The sequence below is a fragment of the Dama dama genome, chromosome 7, assembly GCF_033118175.1.
Source record: "Dama dama isolate Ldn47 chromosome 7, ASM3311817v1, whole genome shotgun sequence".
NCBI classification, from domain to species: domain Eukaryota; kingdom Metazoa; phylum Chordata; class Mammalia; order Artiodactyla; family Cervidae; genus Dama; species Dama dama.
In genome coordinates, this window is record NC_083687.1 from 49,935,825 (window position 1) to 49,960,676 (window position 24,852).

Consider the following 24,852-nt stretch of genomic DNA (forward strand, 5'->3'; position numbering starts at 1 on the left):
ATGATGTATAAAGGTCCAAAAGGTTTAAAAACCACAGAATAAAGAATAAGATGAAATGATTTATGTGCTCCGTAACTTCTAAAGTGCAAAGCAAACATTGTGCATTCATAACCCCTTTGCCTGAGCCCCACGTTCATTTTTACTCAGCCTCAGCATTCCAACCCCACGTTCATTTTTACTCAGCCTCAGCACTCCACAGCTGGGTTAGTAAGGCCCCAGCTGTCTGCCCAGACGGGTACCTTCAGATTCTCCCCTCACAGAAGCTCACACTCAAAAACCAGTGGGGAAAGAAAACAGAAATTAGTGCGTTAAAGAAGAAAATAGGAAAAGTGGCCTTTGGTGTTTGATTTTTTTCAAGGCCCAACCTGGTTTTTGGATTGAATGTGTGCTTCACCAGCCGTCACGGCTGCTGGTACTCAGCTGGGGAGAAAAGATGCCGAGTGATCTGTGAGACAGTTTTTAATAGATGCAGGGACCACCCCCTTCCCCCCGCCCCCTGCCCATCATAACTGTCTGTTTCCGCACTGAAGGGCGTCCTCACTTGGACAGCACGTTCCTAGGGATCCTGGTTACCAACTTCTGGAAACTGAAATAATACTCCAGAGTCAGTTTCATCCTTCAGCAAAAGCAGCCTTTGACATTTTATTGACTGAAAATCCATTGTCACCTCCTTCCTTGTAGACCACGTTTATTTCACAGGACTCACGTATCTTTGGGAATGGGTTGAATTTCGTTGTGCTCAAGAGTATGTGAAATTTTAAACTGGGTATGAACTTAATCATTTATTTTTTTCTCGTTTAGAAATTCCTTCTTATCGCTCCTTCCCTGTACTGCCTCCCTTTTAAATTGCTTGTAAGAGGGCAGCTCACGATAGCATAACTGGTTTTTCTTGGAAGAGCGAATACATAATAAAAAGAGCACCATTCACTCCTAACAATTTACTGGTTGTTCTCCGAGGCCCCAGGGAGGTGGGTGGATGTTGTGACTTTTCTCTTTAGAGCAAAGGAGTATGACAAGGTGATAGGATCCAGGTCAATGCCAAGTAGGAATTCAAAACCGAGACGTGTTTGCTCCATCCAGAGCGGCGTTTTCTGCTTGCCCCGAACGCAGGTGAGTGGGGAGTTTCTATCAGACTGTGCTTATCACTCCGTCCCTGTGCTTTGGCAGGCTGGTGTTTGTCCCCAGGTGGCAGCAAGGTCGGGAAATGAGAGCCTGTTCTTGCCACCCAGGAGAGGATTAAGGGAGGTGTGGCCTGGGGAGTGGTGTGGTGGGACGGGGTTATTTGGGGAGGGTAGAGATGAGAAAGAATAACTGGGGGTGTTGGCAAAAATGAGCTCAGCACGCAGGCAGAGTCATAAGTCAGAAAACGTTTCTTGAATGTGTGTGGGGGGTTGGAATATGGGCCAAGAAAAGGGGATTCTGATCAAATGAGAGCATCCCATGTCTTGCATCATTTTAGGGGTTCTCTAAGAATGGATTTAAGGCATTTGGGGACTAGAGGAACAATGATGTTAATCCCAGAGGACCCCAGGGAGCTGCCTTTTGAAACGAGAGTAAAGAGTCAGAAGAGGCAAGCTCCCAATTCTGACCACACTTCAGAGACCACGCTGGGTGCTCCGAAGGTGCTCCCCTCCTCCCTCCCTCTCCCTCCACCTATCCCTCCCTCCTCCCTTCTTCCCTCCTTTGCTTCCTCCCTCCCTTCCTGTCTTAAAAAAGTAATTACTTCTCCCCACACTTTTATGACTATTCCCACTTTAAAGATGAATTTTTCCCCATTTATTGATATTAGTTGGAGGCTAATTACTTTACAATATTGTAGTGGTTTTTGCCATATATTGATGTGAATCAGCCATGGATTTACATGTGTTCCCCATCCTGAAACCCCCTCCCACCTCCCTCCCCACCCCACCCCTCTGGGTCATCCTAGTTCACCAGCCCTGAGCACTTGTCTCATGCATCAAACCTGGACTGGTGATCTGTTTCACAGTTGATAATATACATGTTTCGATGCTGTTCTCTCAGATCATCCCACCCTCACCTTCTCCCACAGAGTCCAAAAGTCTGTTCTATACATCTGTGTCTCTTTTTCTGTCTTTCATATATGGTTATTGTTACTATCTTTCTAAATTCCATATATATGTGTTAGTATACTGTATTGGTGTTTTTCTTTCTGGCTTACTTCACTCTGTATAATGGGCTCCAGTTTCATCCACCTCATTAGAACTGATTCAAATGTATTCTTTTTAATAGCTGAGTAATATTCCATTGTGTATATGTACCACAGTTTTCTTATCCATTCATCTGCTGATGGACTTCTAGGTTGCTTCCATATCCTGGCTATTGTAAACAGTGCTGCGATGAACATTGGGGTACACATGTCTCCTTCAGTTAAAGATGAAATTTTAACATGCCAAAAAATCAAGTAACATGCACTCAATGAAAAGGAAGATTCAAATTGAGTTTCTCCAGACTCCCAGACCCACATTCTTTCCAAAACATCCCACCAGCTCTCTTCCAGAAAACGGAACAGAAAATGTCTGCAGAAACCCAATGACCATTCCAAGCCGTGCTGCAGAGGGAGACTGCACTGAAATTATCTTTGTGCATGCCGTCTGTGCCCCCAAATTTCCATCAAGTTTGCTCTCTGCCGGACTGGTGATGTGTTCCCAGCTGAGGACTTGGTAGAGTTGCAGGAGAAGTGAAAAGGAAAGGCCGTGATCTGAAGGGCGCATCCTTGGAATAGAAATTCCTTGGCCACTGAAAGTCATCCTTGTGAATGCCGGGCCGTCCTGCAGTTCAACGGTGAGATTTCAGCTTCTTTGCGTTTCCTGTAGGTGAGTCCTGTGTGATTGAAGCTGGGGCTGGCCAGGACCCCCCACACAAGGAAAATGCAGGGCCCCTTGTTGAAATGTCATAAAGGAATTTCAAGACAGTGAAGGCAGGGTGTTACCAAGTGCAGAGACCTCGGAGCATGCGGGGCTGTGTGACTGCACGGAATAGCCGCCCAAGAAGCTGACCCTGGAGGGGGCCGATCCACAGTGATTTGGTCCAACCAAGCCAGGCACCGAAGGCCTGCAGCTCGCTGTGTTTTTTTTTTTTTTTTCTGCCGTGTGTTTTGTCAAGGTCAACAGCACAACAGCATCTGGCGGGCGGAAATGAGGTTCTGTAAATGAGCAAGTTGACCATAGCAGCTGTTGTAATCTCACTCACTCGTCTTTCATTCATGAGGTCCGCAGTTCACAAGGCACTTATCAACCTAACCGTGGGCAGGGGCCCTGCTAGGAGTGGGCGATGTGAAATCCCAGGAAACGTGGCAGCATCCTTGGTATATTCTATGTTTTTGTCTCTCCTGCAGAGTAGCCCTTGTTGGAGACTTAGATGCCGGACACGGTCGTGAGTGGCCCAGATTCTCCAGCCCAGAAGTCTGCTCCCCGGGGAGGCTCTCCACCTTCCTTCAGGGACCCACTCTCTTAGGACATACTCGGTTCTTTGGCAGCAAGCAACAGAAGCTGATTCTGCTGCCCTGATGGAGAAAAACAGGTTATTATTGGAAAGATATGGGGAACTCACAAAATTGGTGGCAGTGGGGGATAGCCGTGCCTCACAAGGGACAGAAACCCAGCAGGGTTAGGCAGTGTGGGTGGAAGGGAGTGATATCTCATCCACATGCCGCTGCAGGAGTGAATCAACTTGACTTTAAAAAATTTTTTGGTTCTTTTTTGTAAACTCAGATAGATGCAGAGATAAGTCTCAAACCCACTCTGTCTGTGACCCCTGACCCCACAGGTCTGGGCAAGGCCTCTGTCTTGCTTTATTTCATACATTTTCCTCATTTGATCCATGACTCCCACTCTCCCCTCCACAGACAACTACCCTAAATGTGCCTGGTTTACGTTCTGGATGTGTACGTATGCACATGTATGTAAGGGCTTCCCCCGTGCCTCACCAGTAAAGAACCTGCCTGTAGGAGATGAAGGAGACACAGGTTGGGTCCCTGGGTCAGGAAGATCCCCTGGAGGGGGAGATGGCAACCCACTCCAGTGTTCTTGCCTGGAGAATCTCATGGACAGAGGAGCCTGGTGGGCTGCAGTCCATGGGGTTGCAAAGAGTTGGACACACTTATCGACTGAGCACACACACAGTGCACGCGTGTACAAAACACACAGTCGCTGGTATAATCGTGTGTGTGTGTTTAAAACTGATGCAATTGTCTTTATATGGCAGATGGTGTTCTGATGCTTACTTTTTGACCAATGTGTCTCCAGGCCTCTCCGGGCTGTTCACTTAGTTCACGGTTCTAAGCTGCATGCTGTGTTTCACAGGATCGTCCCCCAAGTTTCTCAGTCCATTTCCCGAGAGACAGTCTCCCTACTTTGTCTCCAGCCCCTGAGTAAGGGGTTGACTGTGATGAGTCATCTCATGTGTCCCCTGTTGACCTGGGTGAGGCTTCTTCTGGGATCCAAGCCTCCTGGTTAGAAAGCAGCAAAGCCACGGTTGCTGAGGGGGTGGGGTGGGCTCCCTTGACGTCCCCTCCTGCACAACCGCAGGGGAAGCAGAGGTTCCCAGGGCCCAGCCTTGCCCTTTAACCTCAGAGGCATCACTGTGCTCCGAAGTCTTCTCCCCGGTTCCAGGGGATCGCAGCCAGACGCCGTCCTCGGCTTCACCTCCCTCCCTACAGCCCCTCGTCCCCGCCCTTCCACGCTCCAAGGTCAGGCTCCTGGTGCCATGTCTGCCCCACATAAACCTGTCCTGTCCTCCCAGCCACCGGGTGGACCAGGGACAGAGACCAGCCGGGCCCGTCAGAGTCCCTTCCGCAAGGATGCTGCAGACTGGTTGGGATGGGCGGGTTGAGGGAGCGCAGTGGAGAAGAGAGGTCTTCCTGACACACCTACTCCGGAGCTCTGCTGCCTTCTGCCTCGCACCCTGGGGAGCAGACACAGCTCAGCCAGTGTGCAGACAGCCACGCAAGTGTGCAATACTCAGGTGAGAGACACACAAACCCTGCTGTGGTTCTGGCCACCTTCCATCTTTTCAGAGGCCTGGCTCCCTTTCTGCTTTGTCAAGATACCTATTTTCTTAAGGAAAACGCCTACTTTGTGTTTAAGCTAGAAGGAGCTGCTTTCTTTCTCTCAAATCCAGAACATCAACACATGCACACTCTACCCCGTAAACAATTCTTATTTTGTTGTTTAATCGCTCAGTCGTGTCCAACTCTGCGATGCCATGGACTGTAGCCCGCCAGGCTCCTCTGTCCATGGGATTCTCCAGGCTAGAATACTGGAATGGGTTGCCAATTCCTTCCCCAGGGGATCTTCCTGGCCCAGGGATTAACCCAGGTCTCCTGCATTGCAGGCAGATTCTTTACCACCTGAGCCACTAGGGAAAGCCTAAGTATTCTTATGAGAAATAAATCGTGTCTTCAAGGCTGCGGCCATCTCAGCTCGGGAATGGGGATATTTCATTCTATACTGCCTTAACCCCTTCTTCGGGAGACGTGCTGGCAAAATAAAGTGTTCCTTTCCTCTCCAGGAGTCCTCTCTTGTGGAGGCATGTTCTCAGCTCTCTTCGGACCTGAGGGACATCCCCTCTCACATCCTGAGATCGTACAGGGCAGGAGGGGGGATTCCCTGGAGGGTGGGGCCGGGCGACCCTGTGGGTCCATGGGCTGGGAGGCTGGAGACACCCCAGGGGAGAGGGTGCCAGCGTTCACAGGTCCGGGGCCAGGGTGTGCCACTCGTTCATGGCACATGGGAGCAGCTGGGGTGGACGGGACAGTGGGCTTGGCCACCAGGCCTGGTGGCTTTGGGAGCACTGGTGAAGGGGAAGAGAGCTGGGGGGGTGGGGGTTGGCGTCTTTGCCACCTGCCCAGGGAGGCAGGGCATGACAGACGGGCGCGCCCGCACCCGGCTGTGGCCCTGGATGCACCGACGGAGTTGTCACCATTCAGGACTCGGGGACACCCTTCTCTCCGCCTTTTCTGAAGCAAGTGACCCCTGGGGTTACCATGTGTTTCAGGCTGGTGGGGCGTGACTAGTGTCCATCACTGGCCTTTCTACGAAACCTGGGCCAGTGGGCTGTCTGATCTGGACTGCTGTAACACTCACACTGCAGATGGGGCTTAAACATCACGTGGCCACTTCTCACAGGCCTGGAGGCTGGAAGTTCAAGATCAAGGTAGCAGCTGGCCCACGGTTGGGGACCGACCCTCTTCCGGGTGTGGGCACAGCCGCTGTCTTGCTGTTTCCTCACATGGAGAGGGAGAGGGAGGGAGGAGGGCGACAGAGAGAGGGTTGGAGGGGTGGCGGGCGGGGATGCTCCCTGGAGCCCGACTCCACGTGCCTCCCTGTTCTGCTGCCCCGTGCGGGTGGCCTCCGAGGGATGGGCACAGGCCCCCGAGGGGGTCAGGGGTGAACTTCTTTAGGACATCCATCTGGATGATGGAATGCGTTGGCGCTGATGGATACAAATCACATGGATGAGCGCCAGCAGCCTCCCTGGGCCTGTGAGCTGCCACCACCGCGGAGGGACCCCACGCAGCTGGGAGAGGAGAGGGAACCCGAGAGGCTGACAGTGACGCCTGTCCTCGGGTTTGCTGCCAAACATCGACACAGAGAAATGCTCACAAGATTGGCTTCTAGAAAGCAGCCTCTTTAAGACGCTTCTGATGAAATGAGAGTGGATGTCTGATATTTGTTCCAAAGAGGTTTAGTCAAGGCAGAGAGCTGGCTGTCGATGCTAAAGATCCAGTTCCAAGCTTTCTGCCCTTTTGTGTCTCCCAAGTGGCTCTTAGTTATAAGCTGTAAGAAAAGAATCTTGAGAAATTAAGAACACATGAATACGAACTTTCAAAGTAAAAGGGACACTTTGTTGCTATTTAGTTGCCAAGTCGTGTCTGACTCTTTGCTACCCCATAGACTGTAGCCTGCTGGGTTCCTCTGTCCATGGGATTCTCCAGGCAAGAATACTGGAGTGGGTTGCCATGCCCTCCTCCAGGGGTTGAAGCCGTGTCTCCTGCATTGCAGGCAAAGTCTTTACCACTGAGGCACCGGGGAAGTGCAGAGGGGACACTTCAACAATGAGTAAAAGAACAGCTGACTTACAAACGCTGTGGACAGAGCACATTAAACTCAGATCGTCATGATCGTCTCCACGCTTGCCATTTTCTCTTCCTCCTCCCTTCCTGTCTCTCGCTCTCCCTCTCTCCTTCTTTTTTTCCTTTCAGCTGGAAGTGGCATGTGTTAAATATATAGCCTCATATCTACATTCTTTAAAAAATATTAAAAGATTTTAACGTTTTTAATTTAAAAAGTGATTTTTAAATTCTGTCCATTTTTTTCCCCAGATGAGAAATCTCAACGGGTTTTGAAGTCATTTGTTAAAAGTATAAAGTGCAATAACTTCTGATTAATTTCTAATAACAGTCAGTTAACCAATAAGGAAAAATGATACTGTGCTTAACCTGCCAAATTTTAGTACAATCTTTGCTTAGGAAGTAAATAGGGTTAAAAAATGACCCTGGGCAGCAAAGAAAGAGTAGTGACCATTTAGGATTAAGGAAAAGGTCAAAATTCAAACATCGGAGTACGGTTTCTATTGAATTCATATTACTCATGCATCATCACCAAGTCAAAAAATTAAGTTGAACCGCCGTAGGTTGGGGACTGTCTGTATTGCCTCGTTTCCAACTGGTCTAATATTTTCCCTTCCATTTTTCAGTCTTGTCCCACTTCCTTCTAGATCTTTTTTTGTTAAAATTGAGATTTATCTGGCTCTGTGTATTCCACCGCTCCCCACACACGTCCCGCTGGGCTTCTGCGCTGTGGTCTCCCCTCTGGCTCACCTCCGCACCCCACTTTCCTGTCCTGTCTCTGCAGACTCCTTGTCTCCCTCTTCCCTCCGTCATCCCCACGCTCCTCTGCGATGCAGTCAGTTCTCTCGGGAGCGTCGGCGGTGATGAGAGCATCAGAGAGGAGTGGGAGCCCCTGGTTTCCGTGTCCGTGGCTGGAGCAGAAGTAGGCCCCAAGGAGAAGTGGACGGAGCGTCCAGGCTCCCAGGACCACTCACAGGGCAGGACCCCTGGGGGGGGGGATGGGGGTGGGACAGCTCCACCCCCCGCAGCATCTGAGTCTCACCTTCCTGAACTCGGGGCTTGCTCTCACCCTCCGCTGAGAGCTTGTGGATACCTACGGATGAGTTGGTTTGTTGGTTGGTTAGCTCAGTTGGTTAGAGAGTGCTGCCAATAGCATCAAGTTCTCAGGTTCGATCCCTGTTTGGGCCAACCTGTGGTGGTGGTGGTTTAGTTGCTAAGTCATGTCCAATTCTTGCGGTCGGGTGGTGGTTTAGTCACTAAGTCGTGTCTGATTCTTGCGATCCGGTGGACTGTAGCCTGTAGGGATGTAGCTTTTTTCACCTTCCCAGGTGGCTCAGTGGTAAAGAATCTGCCTGCCAATGCAGGAGACACAAGAGATGCGGGTTTGATCCATGGGTCAGAAGATTCCCTGGAGAAGGAAATGGCCACCCACTCCAGCATTCTTGCCTGGAACGCCCCATGGAGAGGAGCCTGGTGGGCTACAGTTCACGGGATCGCAAAGAGTTGGACACAGCCGAGTGCACACACGTATGTACAGGTGATACCAGAGAAAACTGAAACCATTCATTGTGTGGGCGGGTTCACAGCTGTCGTGGGGCAGGCTGAAATGCTGGGCATTCAGGTCTCCCGATGGAGCGCCTGAACTTTGCACGTCTCAGGGGAGTTGCCGTCGAGTGGATTAGAAGAAATGTGAAGTCAGCCACTCACCACGCTGCCTGATTAGGGCAGAAGTCAGTGTGAGGCAGGCTGGCCTGGCTCTCAGCCTCGATGGCCAAACCATTTCCCTTTGCAGGATGCCCATGGCCCCCACCCCCCAGCAGAGAGCTTCGAAGAGCAAGGCTGCAAGGCCACTGCCTTCGTGGCAGCGTTGGCCGGTGCAGACCGTGGTCCTGTTGGGGCCTTCCTGAGCCCAGTGGCTGATCGCCCTGAACTACGCTGGGCTAGCGTCCCCCGTTCGCAGCCCCTTGAATACGACTGCGTCAGCACGCATGCAGTGCTGGGCTGATGGGGGGCTGGAGGCCATCCAGGGGCAGCTGGCTGCCTGTGGTACCAGGGCCACAGCCATACAGAGAGGGCTTGAACCCTTGGGGACCCTGGGAGAAGGCCGGGTGCACGGGGGTCTCGTTCGGCGGCATGTCTTTTGGGGGTTTCCACCCTGCAGCCTCCGGGGCATGCCCTGTTGGACCGCTGTGCCCGCTGCGCCCCGCGTGGGTGACCCGAGTCTCTGCAGGGCTTGCGGCTGCAGCCACTGAGCCAGGAAGGCTCTGTTCTTCCTCAACAGTTGGCTTGTCCCAGCACCTCTTCAATGTCAAATGATTTTCCCGTGAATGCCAGGGCAGCATCTTCCCGCCTGCCCTATCAGCCCTCACAAGCAGAAGCCTCGTTTCCAGGAAAGCAGTCACTCGATCCGACCTGCTGAAACCCGGCCCAGCTCCCGGCAGGGCATGCCGCCCCAGGGCTCTGCAGCGTGGGGCTGTGCTTAGCTGCTGCCTCATCTTATCCCTTCCAGCTGGCCAGCCTTCCTCCTCCTCCTCCTCCTCCTCCCCCACGCAGCCTCATCCTCCGGGTCCTTCTCCTCCGCGACATCCAGGCTGGTCATTTGTGGAGTGCTGGGAGGGCTTTGGGTTTAGGGCCAGGGGCTGATTCTTTTTGTTTCTGAAAATATCCCAGGCCCTGGCTGCTCTAATCTCTTCTCTGGGCAGAGGCTCCAGGAATGCCACCTGCTCACTGCCTGGCGGGGCAGGGTGGTCTGGGGAAGACCCTCCGTTGCCGCGCCTCCCTCCCTGGGAGCAACGCCGCATCTCTGCACTCCACATCCTTGGGAAAGATGACTGGGATGCTGACATGTGATGCCTAGATACCTCCTGAACCAGCAACCATCTAAGTTAGCTCAGGGGTGCCTGGGCGGGCCACGGAAAAGCGGGGCTGTGTCTTGTGATGCGAAGAGGTTCTTTTCCTAACCATATATGTCCCCCCGAGCGAACCCATAAATAATGTGGCCACCCTGGCCAGGCCGTCTTTCCATCGCAGCCCTGGGAGCCCTCTGGCCCAGCTCGCTCTTCTCCTGTTTCAGTTTCCATGTCCTCTCAGCTCTGTAACCCAAGGAGCAACTCGGGGCTTAGCAACAGCTGACAAGCCATCAGGCGGCTCCCGGCCGTGGCTCCTGGGGAAGGGGCGATGGGCACTGAGCCGCAGCTGTGCCCCGGGGCGCCCTGTCCCCGGGAATGAGGATGTGTACTGGTAGGGGGCGGGGGGAGACGGAACCTTGGGTACCAAACCCAGAGGCTCTGGCGAGGCCACGCGGGCGAGGGATGAGCTGGGAGACAATGATGAGCGCCTCTCCTGGGAGGATCACACAGACACCCTCGCCTCACACCTTCACCCTCCGCCTTGGTTCCCCACCAGAAAGGGGGACCTCCGCTCCTTCGAGGGGCGTGTGTGGCTAGATGCTGCCCCCGCGGCTGAATCGGGGAGCTTGAGGGACCTTTGCAAATCCAGCCCAGCCCTGAATTTTATGGGTGAAGACACGCAAGTCCAGGGGAGAAATGACTTGTTCCAAGGCGGGGTAGAGTGGGACTTGAACCTAGAATCATTAGTCCGCACAGCAGGAAGCGCGGGGGCTGCCCGCTCCTCACACCGTATGTTTCCCTTGCAGCGGGTGGGGGGGGGGGGATGCACCCCGGGGAGCTGGAAGATTCAAGGCAGCGGACACCACGGACTTCATCCCCGGGGTCTGGTCCCTGCACCCCCAGCTCTGCCACTGGTCCCTCCTCCTGCACCCCGGGAGCCCTTCCAAAAGCCATGGCTTTTCCTTCTGCCTCAAAGTAAATCCCGCACCGCCGTCGCCTGGGGGAGGGACAGGTGGAGTGCCAGGTTGGGGTGCCTGGGCAGAACACCCAGAGCCGATCCCTGCCTCCAGCTGTTCTTTTATTGTCTCACGCAGGCGGTGAAGGGAGCCAAGCGGGGAGGGCCGCCCAGCACGTCCCCGGGGGAGGGCCCGCAGCAGCAGCTGGGGGCTGACCACGGAGGCCTCTGGGAGCCCTCGGCTCTGCTGATCCTGTCGCTCACGCAGGGGTGGGAGTCTCTGAGCATGCCCCTAAAGGCGACACTGCGGACAAGGCCGCTCCAGGCCAGGGGTGGTGGGGGTGGAGGGGATTGGAGGGGCGCCTGCCCTCAGGGCTCTGGAATGCCACGCATGTGTTTATCTGCTGAGCCGGGCCCGCCCGCTTGGTCCACCTCGGTGTTCTCCATGGGTTCACATGACATCAGTCTCCGATAAACGTGAAAAAATAGCAACATCTGAGCCACCGACCTTCACATAGAGGCCTTGGAGACCACAGCCAGGGCAGATGCTCCTTCGTGGGGTCAGACAGCCAAGAGAAGCACATCCTTAGATCAGGGGCGGGGACACTGGGGTCCAGGGTGCTGCGGAGTCTGCCCTGGACACAGCCGGGCTCGGAGGCCATGGCAAGCGGGATGGGGCCGGATGCTGTCCCGGAGATGCCGGGCGGCGTGCCCTCTGCATGCTGAGGGTGGAGCCTGGCCCACCCGCCCCAGCCCCACAGACATCGCTGGGCACCTAGAGTGTCAGACGCCACGCTGAGGCCAGGCCCCCGCTGGCAACACTGTCCTTTGCCTACCCGCCCCCAATAAAGTCCCTGCCCCACTGTTCCGCCAAGACTTCCTGGTCTGTGGTGAAGGATGGGAGGACCTGGGGTTTTCCAGACAGTCTGAGTTGTGGGTTCTGATCTCTTCCTTAAAAAAAAAAAGTCAACATTGCAGGCTTGCCTGCAAGGTCTGGTCAGGGCAGTGCAAGCAAAGTCTTCTTCTGGAGCCAACTCTCTGCTTTCTCTTTCCTTTTTCCTAAGACTTCCCAGGTGGCGCTAGTGGTAAAGAACCCGCCTGCCAATGCAGGAGACTCAAGAGACGCAGGTTCGATCCCTGAGTCAGGAAGATCCCCTGGAAGAGGGCATGGCAACCCATTCCAGTATTCTTGCCTGGAGAATCCCTTGGACAGAGGAGCCTGGAGGGCTACAGCCCAAGGGGTGGCAGAGTCCGACACGACGGAAGTGACTCAGCACGCAAACACACGCAAGACGGGGGCAGGTGAAAGTGGCAGAGGGGAGGCGACCTGTGTCTCCTGAGGGCTTGGTCTTGAAAGGCAAGGTTGGGTCACTTATTTACCTCCCCACCCATCTGACATGTGAGGCAGCTGGGGTTGGGGGGGTTGGAGTGGCCAGGATGAGCTGTTGGCGGTGGATGGGGCCACATCCCTGGCTGGCAAGCGGAGCCCGGAGTCTCTCCGGGGTTTGCTGTTGACACATCAATGTCCTCCCAGTGACGGTCTTGTGAGGTCTTTCCCCATTTTACAGATGAGAAAACCGAGGCTCAGAAGAGTTAAGTTCCTTCCCAAAACGGTAACTTCAAAGCTGTGGAGCTACTGTTACAGCGGCATCAGGGGTATTCTGGATGATCGGACGGTTGGAGTGACCAGCCGGCCCCATTTGCCAGGGATTCTCGCAGGCTTAGCCACGCAAGTGTCCTGGGAAAGCCGTTAATCTTGGACAAATCCAGGGATGTTGGTCACCCCATTAAACGCGGGTCTGTCTCTCCTTTTCTTATTGCTTTTGATTTTCACAGCAACACACTGTTAACTTTAGCTGTTTTTTGGGGCAAAGACAGAGAACCGCCCCAGAATGGAGCGCAGGTCCCAATTCTGGGGGCTATTTGAGGATGATGGGGAGGAGCGTGCTTGGCATAGAGCTGGGAAGGGAGCGAATGCCCACTCAGCAACGCCTGTTGTCCCCCTAACCCGACGTGGGGGGCAGGAGAAGGGGAAGGGACATGGGAGTGAGAGCAAAACAGGGGACCCCGGTGGAGGGGAGGGAGCACCGGAGTGCCGAGTTCCTGCCGGCATGGCCTGGCCACCCCAGCCACGTCCTGGAGGCTGGACGGCTCTGTGGGGCTCGCCTGGGGCACGGGGCAGGAAGTCAGGTGAGGAAGCTCTGGCCAAGCAAGGATGTCGGGCAGGGGGGTTTCAGCCCAGCCCTGTCGCGAGGTAGGGTCCCCTTAGGGGATGCGAGGACCCTCTGACAGTGGGGGGCGGGCAGGGAGAGGCAGAGGACCTCCGGGGCCGGGCGTGGAAGAGGTTTCCGGCCAGTCTGTAAGCTGTAAGCCCAGTACCCGGTCCTCCACGTGCCAGGCGTCTCTCTGCGCTTTACCACATTCAGCCCCTTCAAACCTCCGAATTCCAGGAGGTTGGTGTCCTCCTGGTCCTCAGGATCTCCATCTTACAAACGAGAGTAAAGGCACGGAGGAGTAAAGAAACCTAAGGCCACACAGGGGAGAAGTGATGGAGCTGGGGTTCAAATGTGTCTGACCGTGGAGGAGGAGAGACTTTCCCCCTTCCTTCTTTCCCTCCTTCCCTCTTGCCTTCCTTTCTTTCTCTCCCTCCCCCCTCCTCCCCTTCTTCCTCCTCCTTTTTAAAATGGTGCAGCCTTTTCTTGACCCACCAGTCTAGGTGGGTCGAGTCTAGGCAAAGTCTTCTTTTCCAGCCAGCCTCTGCCCGCTTCCTTTTTCACTTTCTTCCCCAAAGGCTGGGAGAGGGGACTATCTCAGCGCCCCCACCCTTTCCTGACTCAGGCCCCTTCGGGGGAGAGACTTGGTGACTGGTGTTCAGGGCGAATGTGAGTGTGAGATAGGTGAGCGCGGATGAAAGCCGCTCAGGAGAACATCTGGATCCTGGAGCCTGCCGACCCGCCGCCCAGCCCCGCGAGTTCACGTCTGAAGCCCGGATCCCGTCTCCACGGCTCTTCTCCATCAGGAGCCGGGAGGGGGAGGGCACAAACCCTGAGGTCAGCCGCGGGCTCCGTCCCCACGCGCTGCCCGGGAGGCAGCCTCCGGGGCATCCTCTGCACCTGCGTCTGGTGGGAAATCGGGGGTGGCAGTCAGGAGGGAACCTGTGCTGGGCGTGGGTTCCCTGCCCTGGGCAAGCTCCGCCTCCGCCCCGGCCCTCTTGACAAAGAGGGGCCTTGAGTCAGCGCTCAGGCCCCGCCCCACCCGCGGGGCGCTCTGCCCAGCGCCGCCCCTGCCGACACCTCCCCACCCTCATCCGTGACTCACCTGTCTCCCGCTGGTTCCCCCATCGCCGCGTCTCCGCGGGGCTCGTCCGGGGACCGACCCGGCTGGGAACCGCAGGACCGCACCACGTGGCTGACCGGCCTGCACATCCATGCGCCGAAATGAATGAACAAGACAGGCCCAGGAGCAGCCACGCAGAGTCCGGCTTGTAAAGAAGCACAGCATCCCCTTCTGAGCAGTGAGGACTCTTGGTTCACGTGGCTTTCGCACTGCAAGTTCTCTTTTTGCCACAACGTTAGGGAATTGGACATGACGGCTACAGAGAAGCCGTTTCTAGGTAGAAAGCCTAGACGTGTTTATGGGGTGCCTGAAACTGCAGCGCTGCGGTGGGTATCTGTGTGAATTGCAGACCACCACAGCAGGAGTAACTGAGGCTGAAATCAGTCTTCCTGAGTGAGTGAAAGTCGCTCAGTTGCGGCCAACTCTTTGCGACCCCATGGACTATACAGTCCATGGAATTCTCCAGGCTAGGATACTGGAGTGGGTAGCCTTTCCCTTCTCCAGGGGATCTTCCCGACCCAGGGATCTAACTCAGGTCTCCCACACTGCGGGTGGATTTTTTACCAGTTGAGTCACAAGGAAAGCCCAGTCGTTCTAGCTCTGTAGAAAAATTTATTGAATAAATGAATACAAATTCTGTTTTTAGGTCTGATGTTTGAGCAAGTGTTGACTGAGAATTCTCTGTAATCTGAACATCAATACTGATGCAAAAATGTGATTATTCCAATCTAATCTGGCTTGAAAGGGAGCAGTTTGAAATCAGGACTAGATCATGAGACCAAGATGAAAGAATCAGTGACTACAGTACAACTCTTTGCAATGCTTGGCTAAAGGCAGGTTGCACAGGTTTTATACCGTGCAACTTCCAGAAGGCACTCTTCCTAGCAACCACAATACGCAGAGTGTTTTGCAAAGCAATGGCCCTGGGTAACACTTTCCCAATCCTTTCATGAGGGGTATATGGGGAATTACCTGGTGGTCCAGTGGTTAAGATTCAGTGCTTCCAGTGCAAGGGATGCAGACTCGATCCCTGGGCGGGGAACAAAGATCCCACAGGAAGTGCCATGTAGCCAAGAAAATAAATAAAAAAATAAAAAGCTGCTACCAGAACAAAACAGTGCATCTTATTTGGAGTGCATCTTTGTGTCTATTTAGGCTTTCCTTAACTGTTTAGCAAATTCCATATATAATTCATTCATATGGATTCAGTCAATTTAATTACAGATTTATAGGAAGTTGAAAAGCAGTATACAAGAAGGTCCCAGTGTACACTTTATACACTTTATTGAGTTTTGCTCAATGATAAAACTAGACATAATATCTAATATGAAAACCAGAAAATTGCCATTATTTCAATCCACTGAGCTTATTCAGATTTCAGCAGCTTTACATGCAGTTGTGTGTGTGTGGGGGGGGACACTTCAATACAGTTTCATCATAACAAACTGGTGGTCCATTCTGGTAACCACCTCCACAATGAACGTACAGAAAACTATTCCACATCCGAGGATACCTCCCACCTATTACACCCTCCTCCATCCCTAACCTCTGGTGACCACTAAGTGGTCCTCTGGCTCTATAATTTCATTTCAAGATTGTTATACAAATGGGGATTTAATCTTTTAAAAAATTGCCAATCTTTTTTTTTTTTTTTTGGCCAATCATTTTTAACTAATTCTTTTGCTAGAAAGTTCTGACTTAAAGATTTCTATGTTATTCCTCGGGAGAAGTGTTTGAACTAGGGAGACCCAGCTATTAGGGATCAAGAATATAGTGCCTAAAGGGACCAGTGAAACCAGGAGAGCACTTATTAAGCACTTGCCGTGTGCCAGGCCCTGTGTTCAGGCTTCATGTGCGCTGCTGCTAGAATGGGGCCTCAAGAGGCCGACTCCTCCTCGGGGGTCGTCCCCACTCTCCCCCAACACACACTTTTTACAGCTTCTGCACACGAGCTTCTCATTGGGTCGCCATCATTCCAACAGCAGGGTCTCTCTCGCGACTCAGGCTCTCAGGCCGGCTTGTGGCTCTTGCATTGCTCTCGCTGCTGAGACCAAACGGCACCTGGGAGCTGGGCACAGGTGGCCTTCATCACTGGCATCGCTTCCTGGAGCTGCTTGGCTGCATCAGGGTCTCGCCTCTGAAGATCTGCAGAGAAACCCTCCCAGCCGCTGTTACCCTTGGCACTTCCAGGAACTAAAGGTTAATGGAGAGGAGCTCGTTTTCCTAAATCCCCAGCTGTGTATGCGTTTAGGAAATTCCCTTCTTAGGTTATTAAGGCTCAGGGGCCTGGTGAGCCCAGGTCTCCAGGGACGTAACGTAATTGGCCCAGGATCTGGGAGCTTTGGGCTGAACTGGCACAAACCGGTGAACGGGATGTGAATTACAGGCCCCTCCGGGTTCTCAGGTCCAGAGGGCTCTGAACACAGGAGGGAGCGTGACGGGTCTGACCAATTAGGCGCCGTGTTACCCGAAGTAAAGGCGTCTGCTGAATAGCGCTTTGGAGCCCATGTCGCACTCTGGTTTTGTGAAATCTCTACCTATTTGTCAGTGGAGCTATGCCTGACAGAGAGCAGATACAATCTCAGTGTATTCTTCAGCCTTGTCTGAACACCAGTGAATATACTCTAGCCAGTCTCCAGGCAGAGTCTTCTGGGATGGTATTCCAATGGTATAGAGATTGAATATTTACAGCCGTTTTGAAGTTGGGACACCTGTTGTTGTTTGGTTAGCATGGTGGCCAAGAAGGTCATGTTGCCTAACATTTATACTTTATTTATTTAGGCGACTAATAATTGATCGTGTTGGCGGGATTTTGTTGGACTAAAAAAACTGGAGGCCCCTTGAACATTGCAACAGGAGATAGCTTGCGTTTAACCATTGTTTCTAAGCTAGAATCTGAGGCCATAGAGCCAGAAGTCAAAAAGACTGATATTTGGTTCTCACCTAAGGAGAGAAACGGTCACGGTGTCATTGTCAGCAGGCACACTGACATCCGTGCAATTACATTCACCCAAGTGGTAGACAGCTTTGCTGACTTTAGACGTTTTGCAGATGGTGACTGCAGCCATGACATTAAAAGACACTTTCTCCTTAGAAGGAAAGCTATGACAAACCTAGACAGCACATTAAAAAGCAGAGACATCACTTTGCTGACACAGGTCCGTATAGTCAAAGCTATGGTTTTTTCAGTAGTTATGTATGGATATGAGAGTTGGACCCTAAAGAAGGCTGATGCTTTTGAACTGTGGTGTTGGAGAAGACTCTTGAGAATCCCTTGGACTGCAAGGAGATCAAACCAGTCCATCCTAAAGGAAATCAGTTCTGATCATTGAAAGGGCTGATGCTGAAGCTGAAGCTCCAATACTTTGGCCACCTGATGTGAAGAGCCAACTCATTGGAAAAGACTCTGAGGCTGGGAGGGATTGAGGGCAGGAGGAGAAGGGGACGACAGAGGATAAGATGGTTAAACAGTATCACTGACTCAGTGGACATGAATTTGAGCAAAATCCAGGAGATGGTGGAGAACAGAGGAGACTGGTGTGCTCTAGTCCATGGAGTCAGGAAGAGTTGGACACAACTTAGTGACTGAATGGCAACAACATTAAACTTTTGTTCTTCAACACTTGGCCTTGGAAACCCCCTCATTCTCAGTCCCCTTTCTCATTATGGTTAAAATAGTGTAGTAGTGACTTGTGAGTCCCTCAAGGACAAAAACAAACAGATTCCCTTTTAGCAGATTACAAGTAAAAACAAACAACACTAAAGCAAAGTCCAAAGTAAGTTGATCCTAAAAGGAACACAGAAAAATTTTTGTTTACAAATAAGAACACCATGATGCACTGGAGATAGAATTTCTCCATAAAGATAAGTCCTTAAATTTATCACATGGACTCACCGCCCACCCTTGTTCCTTCGTAGTGGGCATCCTTCTGTGATTAGCACATGAAAGCCCCCCTTTCTGTCATCTACAATTCTAACATCCAGAAAGTGGTGAAAACCCACAAAGTTTTGTATATCTGAGGCCATTGGCAGCAATATCTGACCTGAGCTGACTTAAAACTATTTACAGGACTTATTTATCTCATTTACTGTGAGCTTTCACATTTCATTGCAAAAATATTGACATTTGGGCACGGACATGAACTTGGGCAAACTCTGGGAGGTGGTGAGGGACAGGGAGGCCTGGCGTGCTGCAGTCCATGGGGTCACAAAGAGTCACATGACTTGGCTACTGGACAACCGCCACGGGGCAGTACCCAGGTTTCCTGCAAGTGGTGTTACATAAGTTACGGCAGATGCACTGCCTTGTCTTTTAAAAAATCTGAAAACCTCTAAATTCTTAACCCAGCCACTGCCAGGGTTCTGGATAAGAGATTGTGAACCCAAAACACAGAGTTGTTATTTCTGATAGACGAGGGGACCCAACCAGATGGCTCAGCTCGTCAAGCCTTTAGTCCCGTCCCTGACAAAGTCTAAGGCGACATAATCCCATGTTAAACCCCGGACTCCAATGCTTCCTCTGTCCTGCCCTGTGTCCAAGCAGTGAGGCCTCCAGGCTGTCTGGGCAGAGAGATGACCACAGCACTGACCCTCCTGCAGCTTCTCCATGTGGATAAGGCAAGGAGGGTGGTCAGCACCAGACCCATCACTGCCCAGGGATCCATCGGGTGTGTGAGACCTTATGGTAAATCCAGTGAGTCATCCCCTCGTTAATTCGTCAACCTTTCATTCACTCACTTACCACTTACCACGTACCTTTTGTGACCTCATGATGTCTCACAGAGAGCCACGCACAAAATGAGAGGGACAGGGTGGAGCTTGGACTCAATCAGGATTTCCCAGACAATGTTCTATAGAATCCAAGAGATGTTGATTTAAGAGGAACAGATTTCCATGATGAAGTCTTGAAAATGATGCATGAAACAGGGTTAAAACAGGTTTCTTCACTGCCACTCTTTTCTGGGTCTTTGATAATGTAATACGCATGGCTGACATCCAAAAGGGGGCATTAGTGTTGCCCAAGGAAGGCTTGCCCAAGGCTTCTGGGTCTCTCCCAGCTCAGAGTGGTTTCGTATTCTATGGAGGCTGTAGGGATGAATTACACAGAAGTTGGCAGAGTGAGATGACTCTATAACGCAATGGGAGACATTGTCCCTGTGTTGTCAAGGGCTAGAGGCAATCGTTGCCTCTTCCAGCTTCTCTGAGACAATGTGCCAGAGCAGGTGGCCACCTGGGCTGTGGGAGTCAAGAGGATGCTTTGCTGAGCTCATCTAACTTGGAAAGGCAATAGCCACTTGTGAGCAATTTCCAACTGCATCTCTGAATTTTGTCTCTTCCCTAGACAGCTTGCCTTTCTGGGTACTGTGCCAGGTACACAGAGAACACTGCTGCCCTCTGACCTCTTATAGCATTTTGAGAACTAAGATTTCTCCCGAGCCAAGAATATGTGGAGTATAAGAGGAGTCCTCCTTTCATGACTGTTTCCCCCAGTCCCACCAGATTCCTTATGATAACCTCATTATACTATCCTTGGGATCAACCAAGGTAGTGAAAGTTGCTCAGTCGTGTCCGATTCTTTGTGACTCCATGAACCATACAGTCTATGGAATTCTCCAGGCCAGAATACTGAAGTGGGCGGCCTTTCCCTTCTCCAGGGGATCTTCCCAACCCAGGGATCGAACTCAGGTCTCCTGCATTGCAGGCAGATTCTTTACCAGCTGAGCCACAAGGGAATCCCAAGAATACTGGAGTGGGTAGCCTATCCCTTCTCCAGCAGAACTTCCCGACCCAGGAATCAAACCAGGGTCTCCTGCATTGTAGGCGGATTCTTTACCAACTGAGCTCTCAGGGAAGCCCCAACCAAGGTATGTCTATCTATTATCTATGTACCTACCCATCTATGTATCTATCTATCATCTATCTGTCTATCTATCATCTATGTACCCAATCTGTGTGGAGAGGGCTCAGTAGGTCCCTTCCCTGCAGCTGTGAGATCAGCTGGCAGTGAGGACAGAGGTGAGAGGGGTCAGAGGAGAGGGTGTGGGGGAATGACACCCTGAGCTAGGCAGTGGGTGTGGGCGGCCTGACCCCAGGTCCTCCCCTGCCAGAAATCCTGGCACACCTTAACTGGGAAGAAGGCTCATCTACTGGCTAAGGGCCTGGACCCACCGATAGAGCCTGAAATGCCAGGCAGGCAGGCACTCTGGCCCTCCTGCCCCCGTGGCTCCTCCCGCCCCTGGTGCCTGCAGGCTCACCCTGCTCTCAGCGCCTCTCCCACCTCCCCTGACTTCACTGGGGCACATGGGATGATGCCTGTCTCTCCCACCATCAGACAGAGACTCGGACTTCTCAGAAGCTGCTACCTTGTCAGGGTTGTGTGTGTGTGTGTGTGAAATAGCTTTATTGAGGTAATTTACACATCACACTATTCACCCATTTACAGCTCACAAATCAACGATTTCTAGTATATTTACAGAGCTATGCAATCACTGCTATAGTCAGTTTTAGGATATTTTTATTACTATGAAGAGAAACCCCTTTAACTCCTCTTTAGCTTCCACCCTCCTGTCCTGACGTCCCACTCCCCACCAGCCATAAGCAACCGCTACTCTACTTTCTGTTTTTGTTTACCAAGTGTGCGTGTGTGCTGAATCGCTTTGCTTCAGTTGTGTCCGACTCTTTTCGACCCCACGGACTGTAGCCCACCAGGCTCCTCTGTCCATGGGATTCCCCAGAAAAGAATACTGAAATGCATTGCCATTCCCTCCTCCAGAGGATCTTCCCAACCCAGGGATCAAACCCATGTCTTTTACATCTCCTGCTCTGGCAGGCGGGTTCTTTACTACTAGCGCCACCGGGGAAGCCCCACTTACCAAGCACACAGGGGAAATAAAGGAAAACCCTCTCTCCTGCAGTGGAAACTAGACTCACTGACTGTCAGTTGCATAGGAATTGTGCCCCCAAAATCAGCTCAGTAAGACGGAGGTGGGAGAGGCTCCATGTGTGAGCATTGGGAGGTCAGAGGTCACAGAAGGCTAAGGCTCGTGGTTCCTCCTTCTGCTTCCTGTGCCAGGGGACTCAGGGGACATTTCTTGCCCCAAACTTTCTGCCTCGTGACTAAGTAAAGGGCTGATGCCAAGAAGCCAATTACAGAGCAGACACAACGACCTCCAGGCAGAGCTGGAGCTTACATTGTGAGATGTCAAAGCTGCAGGAAGCTTGCTCACTTAGGGACCATTTAGCCCCATTCTGTGGATGTGGGAACTGAGGCTCGGAGTGCATCAAGACAGGACTGGAATCCAGACACCTGTGAATCCTGGACTCCATTCTCTTGGCAGAACAAAAAGCATTTTGTCCAAGTGTATGGTGAGTCAGACCAGGTTAGAAGGGTTGAAGAGGAAATCTGTAGAAGATGCCGCTTAACCAGGGAGAAAAGGCACTGCTGCCTCGTGATTAGAAAATGAAGCATCTTCTGGAAGCCTCTCCTCTTGAGCTACGTTAGCAACGGAGGGCACTGTGGGGCACATCAGGAGGCTTTCAGGAGGGGTCATGTTCAATTGTGGCTCAGGTGGTAAAGAGCCTGCCTGCCGAGGTAGGAGATGCGGGCTCGATCCCTGGGTCAGGAAGATCCCCTGGAGAAGGAAACAGCAGCCCACTCCAGTATTCTTGCCTAGGAAATCCCAGGGACAGAGAAACCTGGTGGGCTAGAGTCCACGGGGTCACAAAGAGTCGGACACGACTTAGCAACAGAAGAGCCGCGGCAGCATGTTCAACTAGGTTTGCATTTTAGAGAGGAGACATCACAGCGATCGGCTGTCCCACGTAGGGGAGGTACCCGGCGGGGCAGGAGGGGATCCACTTGGGATGACCGATGACGGTGGCCTGGGATAGAGGCAGTGGAATTTGTGTGCAGGAGTTTCAGAGTTTTTCTAAATTTAGTTTGGATGCTTTTAGTCATGGAAAGTTCTTTTAATTTTCCTTGGACACTCAGATGAGCTTACAAAACAACATTTTCAGTGTAAAAGCATCAGACACATGTGGGTCACTTCACTTCCTCCCCGGCCCCACTCCAAAGAAGTGGGTTTGCAACTTTTAGAAAACTGGTGCTTTGCAGCCATACACAGATAAGTATTCGTGAAGGGTCATTTGTTGGTGCTTTGACTTTCAAAATCTGTTCTAAAAAAATTAAGAATAGGAAACGGTCTTGGGCTCAACTTTCCTGTGAAATGAAGCAGAGTGTGTGTTGAGTGACTCTTTGCCCCCAGAAAAAAATCCTTGTGGGGAGGACAGGATGAAAATAAAAGTCAATGAGGCCTAATTCCTACCCTGTGCAACTTATAATGAAGTTGGATAATGAAACAACACACATGGGACTATTAATTATGTAATTAAGTGTGAGGGATACTGTTACTGGCTTGAAATAAAGTGATATTTTATGGCCAGCAGGGAGCTGAGTAGCTCGGAGTTGCCTGGAGGAGGTAGGCTTGGAGTCGCTCAGAATGACTGTGTGTTCGTGTGTGCTAAGTTGCTTCAGCCGTGTCTGACTCTTTGTGACCCCATGGACTGTAGCCCGCCAGGCTCCTCTGTCCCTGTGATTCTCCAGGCAAAAATACTGGAGTGGGTTGCCATACTCTCCTCCAGGGGATCTTCCTGACCCAGGGATTGAACCTGTGTTTCTTACATCTCCAGAGAAGACTGGGCAGGCAAGCCCTGCAGGGGGGGAGCACACAGGACTGGACGTGAAGGGATCATCCTGAGTGCTCTGGACCAGGTCAGTGTTCCCTCCAGACAGAGCCGCAGGGCACAGAGATTGAGAAGAGGAGATTGCAAGCTCAAAGGAGCCCAGGAACCTTTTCTTAAGCAAAGAGTTTACTGTTTTGAGTGATGATTCCATGTCCTTTTGAAGTGTTTGGTGTTTAACTCTCCTGGACTCAGAGTTTGGACAGGAAATGCAGCCCTGGTCTTGGCAGAGAGAGGGAGGCTTGTCGGGGGGTCCCTCTGCCCCCCAAGGAGGAAGAGCCCTTTTCCCATCCTGATGCATGTCCAGAGCCACTGAAAAGAGACACGTCCTTTCCCAGGAGCTCTGCTGAGTCCAGACAGGCTGAGGGACTTGGAGGAAGGGATTCATCTCCACCTTTACCAGCCCTCTCCACTCCGGGGCTTCCTTGTAGAGCTGATGGACGGCGTGAGACATAGTTACTGCCTCTATTGGGTTGCCTGTCTCTTCCTACATATACGAATTCTTGGCAAGCTCAAAACCATCTTTTTAACCCATTTTGATTGGCCCGTGGTCGATCAAAGGTGTCACCTGGGGCCCTGGGAAGAGCCATGTGGTGGCAGAAACCTGGAACATCTACCTGGAGCCTGCGACCCCAGAAGTGAAGGGTGTCCTTGGCTTTCATCTCGAAGCCTTTTCAGCGCCCTCACGGTGAAGGCTGCAGCCAAGGAGACATGCCCTTCTCAGAATCTAGAAGTTGTCTGAATCTGAGAACATCTTTGATACATGATAAAACTGCCTTCCATGTGTCTCCTTTGAAAGAAATCAAAATAAGCCCAAATCTGTAGACTGGACTTGCCCATTGAATGTGTGTTTCTTAGTCAGGATGCTAATCAATAGACAGGATGCACTAGGTTATCCTACAGTAAACACACACCCCAAGTCTCAATGGCTTAAAGCCCAAAAGGTTTCCTTCTCTTTCTCACTACATAGCCCCTACAAGTGGGCACCAAGGCTCTTTGTGCCAGCCTCACCCCAGGACTGGGGCAGCCAGACCAAGCACCCAGCCCAGGCCTGCTGTCCCTCAGGCCGGACGTAAAGAGCGTCCTGGGGAGTCACCGTGCTTTCTAGGGCTCCTGTCTGGACCCAGGTCACCTCTGTGTGCACTGCTTTGATCTCAGCCAGACTCCAGGCCACTTCTATCTTTAGAGAGGCAGGAGTGGTGGGCCATGGTGTAAGGAGAGCTGGAAAGTCGGTGAACCCCCCAAACCACGTGACCTCTGAAAGGTGGGGATGCAGTGATGATATGGCTTGACCTTTTGGCCTGGAAGCCAGAAGGCTGGTGATTTTGCATCATTAACTCTTGCCTATAGACAAATAATGTAACTTGCAAGAGATCTCGTTCCTTTTCCTTAAAGTGGGGTACTGGGTAGGAAGGGATGGAGAAAGGAACGGAAGACCCGCTCGTGTGTGACCTGCCTTGTGGCAGTGCTGTGTGCACAAAAATAAGACAAGGCCAGGGAAGTGAAACAGGAGGGAAAGGGAGCAGAAGCATTTAACGGTGGGCCAGCAAAGGCCTCAGGGACCTGCGGCCCGGAGGTTGTCTTCCTGTGCAGCTCCGTGTCTTAGGATAAGGCTGTGTGTGTGCGCAGTCATGTCCTACTCTTTGCGATTGGTGGACGGTAGCCCACCAGGCTCCTCTGTCCACAGAACTCTCCAGGCAAGAATACTGGAGTGGGTTGCCATGCCCTTCTCCAGGGGATCTTCCCAACCCAGAGATAGAACCCACGTCTCTTACATCTCCTGCCTTGGCAAGTGGGCTCTTTACCACCACCTGGGAAGCCCAGGATAAGGCGGCAGGTAACCAGAAAGCCATCACAGCTGTGACTTCAATAGGCTGGACGTT

The 24,852-nt window shown here is 52.2% G+C and overlaps 1 long non-coding RNA gene across 1 annotated transcript; it reads left to right on the forward strand.

The window, feature by feature from the left end:
- The first annotated feature begins 1,025 nt into the window (after nt 1-1,025).
- On the forward strand, nt 1,026-3,966 carry LOC133059212 (uncharacterized). Its single transcript, XR_009693503.1, has 3 exons — nt 1,026-1,110; nt 2,320-2,802; nt 3,356-3,966. It is a non-coding gene; the product is annotated as an uncharacterized LOC133059212 (long non-coding RNA).
- The last annotated feature ends 20,886 nt before the right edge of the window (nt 3,967-24,852 follow it).